The following is a 10,762-nucleotide window of genomic DNA, read 5'->3' as shown; positions in this document are numbered from 1 at the left end:
CATATTTTTTGTGTTTTTGTGTTAACCTCAAACTAAAAACAGCTCAGTAGCTCATTTTCCCACCTTACTCTTTATAGATTCATCTGTACTTCATTCAGTCCTGCATGCTCTTGTCACAGCAGTTGGATTACCAGTGGCTGTCCTCCATTTGTTAAGTGTGAAAAATAAAAAATAAACCTCAAAATGTGGCATATTTAATGCTTCACATTACAGCAACATGTGGAAAAAAAGATTCTAATAAAAAGTACTGAAGAACGTAGAGTAGCTTCCACCTGGCCAAGCTACTGATGCCAACTGGCACAGCACCTAAGAAGTGTGTGTCCTGCAGATCGTGCTCAGATCTGCAGTGGACAATTTCAAAAGAGGTGGAAAAGAACCGAAATCTCCACAACTTGCAAACACCTGTATTATTAATGTGTTTTCAGAAAGAAAAATGCTGAACAAGAAATCTATAAAGGAAAATGATGTTCTTCAAATGACAGTTTACAGACGGACACCTGGATGATCCACAGAATCAGTGCTGAACTCCCCGGACTACAGAAAGCACTGCACACTACAGTGGAGGAGGCATCATGAGCTGGTGGTCCTATCTCAGGGCCTCGACACCTTTCTGCCAGTCAAGAAACATTATAGGTGTTCCCGAAAACGGAGGTTCACTGAGAGCAATTACAGACATGAAAAGGACAAATGACTGTGTCCTGCACATCCTGACTGGACAGTCCAGCAATGGACAAAGGGAAACGGACACTATAAATACACAGACATGTGATTGGGAGAGTGGAGACGGCAGGGGGACACAGCTGGGACATACAGACAGAAAGAGACGGGAAGAAAACTGAACACAAAACACATGAGACAAGGGTTGCGTCCCAATTCAGGAACCGCATCGTTCGGAGGCCGCATTTGCAGGCCAAGGCCAGGTGATGAAGGCTGTCCCAATTCAAAGGCTGCTCCAAATGCGGCCGACAAATGCCTCCTTCATTTCCCCAGGTTTGAAGGATGGGTCGGGTGTGTCCTTCGTGGCCCAACACGAAGGACACACCCGACACAGGACACTTACTCTTATTATTCTTTCTGGGTCACAAAATAAACTTTTAACATATTTTCAGGCGAGAATGTAGCTGTGTAAACGTCAAATATCTGCTCGGTTTATCAAGATAGCTCATATTTGTAAAAGTGCTCCGATGTTTTCGGAGACGTCTGTTACCCACCAGCTCGATAGCTAGCCGAGAGCTCGAGGGTCACTAGAGCTGGTGAGAGCAGCGGACTCCCGGCACATCGTCTTTAGACCCCCGCGGTCTCTCACTACTCGGGTTAAACATGATATGTAAGCCACTCAGATAACTTAAAAATGTTACTGTTTGGCTTTTTTCAGTGTTTTATTTGTTCCAGAGTAAATCGGTTTGGCTGAGATTAAAGTTATTAGATTAAATAAAACTTTATTAATCCCTCGGGTGGGTTCCTCCTTGGTTTTCACACAGCTGAATAAACGTCAAACAGAAAACTTATTAAACAGAAGTATGAGACGGTCGAGAGTTTACTCCAGGGTCCTGTTATATTTTAGATAGTAAGGAGCAGACGGCTGAGTTTATTAAACTCCACCGAGACAGCGGTGACGCAGATCTGAAAGCTAGACCGTCCAATTTCACAGCCTCGCATGCTGGTCGTGTCCTCCGAAGGATGCAGCCCCTGAATTGAGACACAGCTAAGGACTATCAAAATAAGACAGGAAACACTCGCTGGAAGAGAATACACACACACACGACAGACAGGACAGAGCTGAGAGGGACAGAGAGAGACACGATGGGCTGGGGAGACAAAGGGGAAGCTGAAGACAGACACAGAGATGGAGGCTATAACGGACCGTCTTAGTAAGAAAGGTCTGAGGGACAAGAGGGGAACGCAACAGGTAATCAAATCAAATCAAATCACTTTTATTGTCACATCACATGTGCAGGCACACTGGCACAGCACATGCGAGTGAAATTCTTGTGTGCGAGCCCCACAAGCAACAGAGATGTGCAAACACAACAACACAAACGAGCAAAATACAAGAATGGCCAACCTGAAACTAATAAATATATGTACAATATATAATAGTGTATGCATTTCTGGATGTGTATACTAAATATTTTCCTACGTGTGTGTGTGTGTGTGTGTGTGTGTGTGTGTGTGTGTGTGTGTGTGTATACACATTTTTTACAAATTAAATAGTAAAAAAAAAAAAAAATAATAATAATAAAATATATAAAATATACAGAGTTGAATATGTGCAAAACAAGTGGCATTTATATACAGTGTGGAGTGCATAATGTTGAAGTTCCAGTAGTGAAGCTGAGGTGTCTATGACGTGTTCAGCAGTCTGATGGCCTGATGGAAGAAGCTGTCTCTCAGTCTGCTGGTACGGGACCGGATGCTGCAGAACCTCCTTCCTGATGGAAGCAGTCTGAACAGTTTATGGCTGGGGTGACTGAATCTGAATTACACAAGAGGTAAATAATAACAAAAAATAAGCACAAAGAAAAGAAATGATACCAAGAGAGACTAGGAAACATAAATCACTCACCAAGGTCACAACAATGAAAAAAGTCCACAAACACACAACGCTGGGTAGGGATGGGTACTGATAAGATTTTAACGATTCCGATTCCATTTTCGATTCTGTTTAACGATTCGATTCTTTATCGATTATTTATTTATTTTTTTTAAAAAGGAGAACACTAAGGTCGATTAGCTCAGAGCTTTGTTTTATATCTTCTTTTTGAACAAGATAGAAATTTAGGAGTAACATGGCCTTACAAACCCAACAGTGAGATCTTGAGAGATCCACAGCCTACGGCTCTTCAATGGGGTGTCACAGGGTCCCCAGGAAAAAAAATTGTAAATGTAAAATAATAAAATAAATATTCTTGTGAGACATATCACATATTGACGGGGTCGGGTTATGTTAAAAAGTATAAATTGTTATACTTTGTTCATTGGTTCAAAGGTACCCCACACTTCTTTTTTTGTTTGCTTGTTTGTTCTGGTGTATTTTTCATTTGAACTGTTACTCTGCCAGAGTACTCATATTTACAAGATGGCATTGAACGCCCCATTGGTGTATCAGGAAAACTATTTTGTACGTATGTTCCTTGAAGGGGATTGAAGTCGTTCTTTTTTCCACCGCAGCGAAGGGCTAGGAGTAGGAGAGGAGCTGCTGTATGTTTTTGTTATCGAATCGATCTGATTGTGAAATAAAGCATATGCAGTGAGAAAGCAACTCCAGGAGTCATCCCTGCCTTAAAGCTGCAACATTCTTCTGTAGCAATAACAAAGTATAACATAAATTGTTCTGTGGCAATTACACAAGAATATCCAGTAATGTCCCTGCCTACAATTAAACACATTCACTTACCAAAAATCGGGGGCATCTGCTGTGGCAAATGGGTGCAAGCCTTTGACCACAAACTTAGACACTGCTCGGTGACATTAGTCTATCCTGGCCTGAAAGGAGACGCTACCGGTAGACTGCAGCGAGAACTGCCAGCATCTGAGCCAGACTCTGTCTGTCTCTCTCATCATGGTCACCTAAATGCACAGTAATGGCAGGTCTTGTAATAAGGCAGATTGCGCTAACATAATATGCACTGTTAGTTGATTATTTACCTGCCGCATTAACGGGAGAGGACGTGCAAACGTTAGCGCTGCTGCTGGGTTGAGAGTCACGAGTCCGAAGCGGAATTAAAAACGCGTGTCATCGCGTGTTTTGTGAGCAAATGCTTTTGCATATTCGTAGTGTTTCCTCCCTTAAATGAAATATCTACTTTGCAAGTTGCCCTGTTGTCATCGGTTCTCATAAAGTATAATCAAACTTTTGAGCGTTTGAGCCGCTTAGGCGCCGTGTTTCCTGCCAGGTAAATGACGCTCCGCAACGTGGTGACGTCATTCGGGGCGACTGGAATCGATAAGGGAATCGTTTGCAAAAATGGCAAACGATTCCAAGGAATTGAAACAGTGGGAACCGGTTCTCAACAAGAACCGGTTTTCGATACCCATCCCTAACGCTGGGTCATGATCTTCCCGCTGGCCCCAAAGTGCTTGCTCACAGAGGGACACATGATTGTTGGGCTTTCCTCTGTTTTCTTTGTATTATTGTTGGCTTGCTACCTTACAGTATTAAAGCACCTTGATCAGCCTGCTGTCATGGTTTGGTGCTATTTAACTACACTTGAATGTTTCCAGCTCGTCTGTCTCTGCGTGACAGCACCAGAGATGCTTTTGTACCTCGAGCTGTTCATGCTGTATCACCAGGCTGCCACAGCACAATTACACATTTGATTTATTTCTTTGTTTACAGGTTCCAGACACAGGTTTGATTTGCATCCTGCTGGCCTGCTCTGTGCTCTCGCTGCTCTGAATCATGCCATTGTCCCAGCAGCTCTCTGTCTCTGTGCTCCCGTCTCACTTGTTTCCTGTCAGACTAACAGTTGTGACATTTACCAAAGCTTCTGCATGTTTGGAATAACTCACTTTCTCCACAGGAGTTCAATCAAAGTTCAGATGAGTGGAAAGCAAAAATGTTACACCCCGTGTGGTTCCTCAGCTTTTCCCATTCCATGCTCTTTATATTCTTGCACTTCCTGTGGATAAATGCAGATATCTGAACTGCTCCCGGTGCTCTAAAACACAGATGTGTAATCGAGGTCTAGTTTGATAGGTCTATGTCAGTGTGGTGAGAGGTACAGGATGTTCAGCAGGTTAGGTTTGTGATTACAATCCTGTGTTTGCACACTAGTGTTGCATAACATCCCAGGCTCTGGCGTACCAGCCCTGTATCCTTTACTGCAGAGCAGGCGCCTGGGATTCATCACCAAGCTGACTCACTCTTCAGCAGCTGCTTGGAGTATTTTAGTTCTTATTTCAGTTTCCCCAAAAGTATTTTTGAGAGAGGAAGTAGAAAAGCAAACGAGTCAGCAACTAGTTGTTGTGAGGAGTTACAGCTGTAGAGGGTGAGTAAAAGTTTGGATATCCTCAAATGAATCAACAATAATTGATAGTTACAGTTCACTAAACTACAAACTAAAACCTGATGTGGGGATAAAAATATTCAATTAACTAAAATAGAAAATAAAACAATTATTTTGCGATCTTGGAAAACGAAACTAAAAATATCACCTTAGTTTTTGTATTTGCTAGTTTGGTAAAAAAACGTATTGCCTCATGAGATACTGATGAACATGTTTATAGCGACTGAGGCTGTTAGGAAACAAACCCAGATGGGGGCACGAAGAATAATGTAACTTACAAAATGTGATCTGAGAACTCTTAGAGTTGTGTTCCAGAATATTGAGACATTTCTGATGATAGTTTTTTAGGCTTTTATCATTATTATCTGGATTTTGCCTTCCATGTTTTTCAAACACTTCTTAAAATGCTCCTCTGGTGGTGCTGCCTTCATGCCAGCTCGGGCTGTTTGTCCGATGCTCATTATGCAATAGATGTTTGAACACGTTCAGTTTGTTTTTTACGACTCAGTTTTGAAAGTGTCTGCACAGAATGGTTATTGTCACTATCTGAATCAATACCTTTTAGCAGTTGTGCAGCAGTGCACACACAGTCGCAGTCTGATGGAAACAAAGCACAAAGTAAATGGATCGGGATTTACTTCAGTGCTTTTTTACTCTCAAAGTACTCAAAGTGGTTTTACTAAAAGCCACATTCACGCAGCACTTTATTCAATGCATCAAGCACTTTCTAACAATAATGCGATGCCGTGGATGGGTCCGGGGCGGTTCAGTATGTTGGCCGAGCACAATGCGGACTACGGGAACCAGCGAGCTTCTGTTTGGTACACGCCACAGGGAAGAGCACACGGGATTCACAGCATGTGTCTTGTACCTCGGATGTTATGTAGGGCAGCACCTAATCTAAACCCAATATTTACCAATGATTTCCAGAGAGCTGACCCGAGGTATTTCCCTCTGTCTGCTGCATGTGACAGAGGACAACTTTAGATATTGTCTCCCAAAAACAGCGTCACTGTCAGCTCACAGTACGTTGTTCAGTATGTCTTTGTTGAATGCAGATTAAACATAAATGACTGAATGATCAGATTCTGTTGGTTGCTTGTGTATTTTGTACGAGGTCAGCTGGGATCAGCTTAGATTGACCGCCGTTTTCTTCAATATGAAAAAAAGACGTACATTTGTGCGACGTTTCACATCATCACAATTTTATTAACAACTCAATCCATCGAGAGTGCCACACGTGAAGCCCATGTCTGCTGATCCATCTATACATTGCTCTTAATTTGTGCTACAACTTGCAAGCTGCAATTTGTATTTGCTTTGTTTGATGACAAATATGCACAAAAATAAGAAGTAAGGGGGCAAATACTTTTTACAGCACTGTATGTGTCACTGGACACTCGTCTATATTTCTGATGAAAGCTGCAACATCCTGAACATCATAAATGTAAAAATAACCAAAATCAAACCAGCACTTTTATTCATTTATGCTCTCAGGTTAGAGGGCACTGTGCATTCAGCACTGAAATGTGTTACACCTCCTGTTGTTAAGAAAATAAAAGCCCAAATATTCTTGAAAGTGTCAAAGCTTTGATGCTACTGTATAATAATACCAGCTGTTCAGTTTTTGCAGCATTGGCAGAACAGAGATACAAATCTATCCGTCTGCAGATCCACACTCAGGACCATCATTAAGACGAGAAACAGAATCTGAAAGGAGCAGAAAACGTCTTAGCAGCAGTAAAATCACCTCTCCACATCTCTGACTTTCATCAGCTCGGCTATCAGTTACTGCAGCGTCAACCCAATACACGATTAGCAGTGGCCCCCTCAAACTTAATGAGCACGTTTGGACGACATATTTGACTTTCTAAAGCCATCTCCCCCACTCAGAAAGCGGACTTGGATGCAGAATCTCTGACATGGCACAATCAGGAGGTTCTTATTGGAAAAGTATATCGTCTTGATTGGGCTCAAGTTTCGCCAATGAGGCACCAGGCAGGGCCAGAGCTCCCAGGGGAATTAGGAAAGTGGGAAGGAAATACAATAAAGTGTCAACGCCAATTAAACTACAAATGCATTACGTCCAGCTTGCTGCTTGCTTATTTACAGCAGAAGGATCTTAGGAAAGTTGCTGCCAATCATTTTGCATAATGTAAAAAGGAGTTTGTGTCTGGAGCTGTATGCTAGACATAAATGCTGGTGCTGTCACGGGCCATTATGGCGATTAATTCATTGGAAGGTTCAAGACATGGGGAAAAATGTTTTAATGGCCTGCAGCAGTGGCATGATTCACCGATGTGCTTCATTACTACCAGAAACTATTAGACATCACAACAACATTTTAAAGATTTAACACATGAGTAACTGTACATCTGGTAAGTGGCAGGAAAGTAAATAGGTCCTCACATTAGTCTAACATTCAATTCAATTCAATGTTATTTATATAGCGCCAAATCACAACAAAAGTTGCCTGAAGGCGCTTCATAGGTACAGAGAAAACCCAACAATCATATGACCCCCTATGAGCAAGCACTTTGGCGACAGTGGGAAGGAAAAACTCCCTTTTAACAGGAAGAAACCTCCGGCAGAACCAGGCTCAGGGAGGGGCGGGGCCATCTGCTGTGATTGGTTGGGGTGAGAGAAGGAAGACAGGATAAAGACATGCTGTGGAAGAGAGACAGAGGTTAATAACAGATATGATTCAATGCAGAGAGGTCTGTTAATACATAGTGAGTGAGAAAGGTGACTGGAAAGGAAAAACTCAATGCATCATGGGAATCCCCCGGCAGCCTACATCTATTGCAGCATAACTAAGGGAGGATTCAGGGTCACCTGGTCCAGCCCTAACTATATGCTTTAGCAAAAAGGAAAGTTTGAAGCCTAATCTTGAAAGTAGAGATAGTGTCTGTCTCCTGAATCCAAACTGGAAGCTGGTTCCACAGAAGAGGGGCCTGAAAACTGAAGGCTCTGCCTCCCATTCTACTTTTAACATCACAACTAATCAATGAGGCACCTGTGTGCATGCTGGCTCTGAGTGAAAAGGTGATGTCTGCTGTTGACTTAACATGAAAGCAAAGAACAAAGAAGACCACAGCAACAAAACAATCAGCTGAAAGATGCTTTCAATAAAAACTAAAAAAGATTTGATTTATTAAACTTGATGAACTGTTAACATAAAGTTGTTCAAAACAGCTTTAACTCGGTTAAAAATGATTTTATATTTGGACTGAATATTGTTACTCAGCCACTGGTCAGGTCCTGTGTTGCCTGAGCATTGCATATGTTCAGCCTTGGTAGTTCAGTCTATGTTACAGCTGCCTACACGAGAAGAATCAGTTTCCTTTTATTGAGATCACAAATTCATCGTATTTATGTCTGCGACGACAGGAGGAGGAAATATGGGCCCTTTTATTGCCACATCATTATATTATTATTTGCTGGAACTGGATGGGCAGCCGATTCTCATTTATTCAAAGAATGAGTTAAAATCCTCCAATCACATTAGTTTCTTGTTTCCTGGATGGCTTGCTCTACAGCCAATGGTTCCTTTGGATTGAACCATTTCTCAGCCCACAACAACAAATACTTGACGACTGCAATGCTTTGTGTTCCCCGGAAATGTAGCAGTAGTGTGACTTAGATGCACATTAAATGTATCAAAAGAAAAAGAAGTGTTATATTGATGTGGTACACACCATTGAAGAGTTTCTCATTTGTTTTTAACCTTATTTATAAAGCTACATTTTCTCCCTGTTCACTTTACATGCGATTACAGGTTCATTTTTATTGGTTTTCCACTCACATGTAATGCATTTAATAGCAATATTTAATAATTCATTTAATTTATTTAATAAAATAAAAGCTTTTAGTATGTTTTTGAGGCGCTCACTATGAAAACATTTCTGTAACCATCACCTCTGAACCATTTAAGGGGACACAGAGTCTTAGATCCATTTAAGGCTGCCCTACAAGGATGATAGGATTGGGACATTATCACTCCCGAGGCGTAAGATAGTGATGATTTGTCCCGTGGTGTTCCTGAGGAATGTGAAAGGTGACGTTCTTATGCTACGCGCCAGGTTATGGATGAAATCCAGCAGAATGACGCTCCCGCGGTAATACACGTTCCAGCCATGTATTCCCGCCCTGACCCTCACCTCAACCAGCACTTTCACGTTAGATACTGTTTTCCAAAGCGATTTAAGTAAAACGAACGTGCATGTGTAGATTCATTCCAAACGGTTCTCATGTTTCCTCATTTTTCTGATCTCGTGATCTAGGGACGTGTTGGGTGCCCGGAAGCACAATATACCTACAATTTGTCACGTAGCGTAAAATGTTAGGCTTTGGGAGTGAGAACATTATTAGTCTGCCTCTGGAAAAGGCAGATGATTACTTGTAAAGTACACATGTCCACTACTAATAAAAACACTCGAGTCTTAATATATTCTAAGACTGTTTTCTGTCCAATTTGTGGATTATTGTCAGTCTGAGAGTGTTGGAGAGATGTACTGCAAAAGGACTAGAGCTGTTACTGATGGTCTGAGGCATGCAACCTGAGGCTTGGCTGCAGTACAAACCCATCCACCACCCCAGCACTCAAAATCTCAGTCTGTCTTATTGCAAGGAGACAATTGCTCCTCGTACCATTGCCATTTTGGCCTGTTGGAACTTGGAAACTGTGTGATTTCACATTTAACCACAGAACTGTTGTAACCCAGCTATAGTGACACAAAGACGGACATTTGTGAAGGGGAGGGGGAAATTTCTAATGCTTGCTATGCTGAAGTTTAAAAGCTCTTTGTAAGTGCTGAGAGCTGATGCCCACGCTGGAGTCAGAGCAGCATCTGTGTGACGAGGGGTTAATGTGTGAAAGACACATTTGAGGAAATTGCCCTCTTATCGCAGTCATTGCCGGTGAGTATCATAGGCTGAGAGGATAATGACTGGAAGCATTAGGCAGTGTTCTACAGCGATAGGCTGTTAGGGTGAGGATAGGCTAGAAGCTCCTCTGAAATCAGCCCAATAACCAATGCATGCAAGAGCCCTTCTTTTGTTTCATTAGTTCATTATGACGAAACGCTGGTTAGCATCTCAGCTACTCTGGTTGTGGACTCTAATATGAAAGTGACTTCAGTGAGTGAAAAGTCGTCATATTAAGAGACTGTGAGACCTGTAAATAAAGGGTTAATAGACTAATGCGTAAGTTGCTGCTGTAACTGAATGTTTCCCATTAATTGATATAGCATTTTATTAATCATGTACAGCCATTTCTAACAGCACATAGTCAGTCAGGTCCTCTTGGCAGTAATCAGGTGAGTTTAGACCCTTTCCCGCGTGCTCAAGCACCCCCCCAAACATAACTATAATAATAATAATAAATTTTACTATCATTTTCTGGAATTAACTTCAACTGTTGTATTTTCCTAACTTGTCTATTGACAACAGAATAGAATGAAAACAGGTTTCACGTCCAGTGTTGTTGATGTTGTGTTTGAAGGTAACATTGTAAAGTGTATCCAATTGAACTGACGTTTCCAAATGTGAAAAGGGTTGATTACATTAGTAAACAGCATTGTGAGGGAGCAAGTAGCAAAGGCATAAAAGACACAGGAAAAAATATCTTTAAAATGGGTTCTCTTTATTTTAACCCTCAAAAACAAAACAAAAACGTACAAAGACAGGATTCAAAAATATAATCAGTAGGCCCATAAAAGAGGTCAACTAAACTCAGTTTTCGGAGATGAATT

This window comes from Astatotilapia calliptera, chromosome 14 (assembly GCF_900246225.1).
Source record: "Astatotilapia calliptera chromosome 14, fAstCal1.2, whole genome shotgun sequence".
NCBI lineage: Eukaryota > Metazoa > Chordata > Actinopteri > Cichliformes > Cichlidae > Astatotilapia > Astatotilapia calliptera.
Note: the sequence above shows the minus strand (reverse complement) of the source record.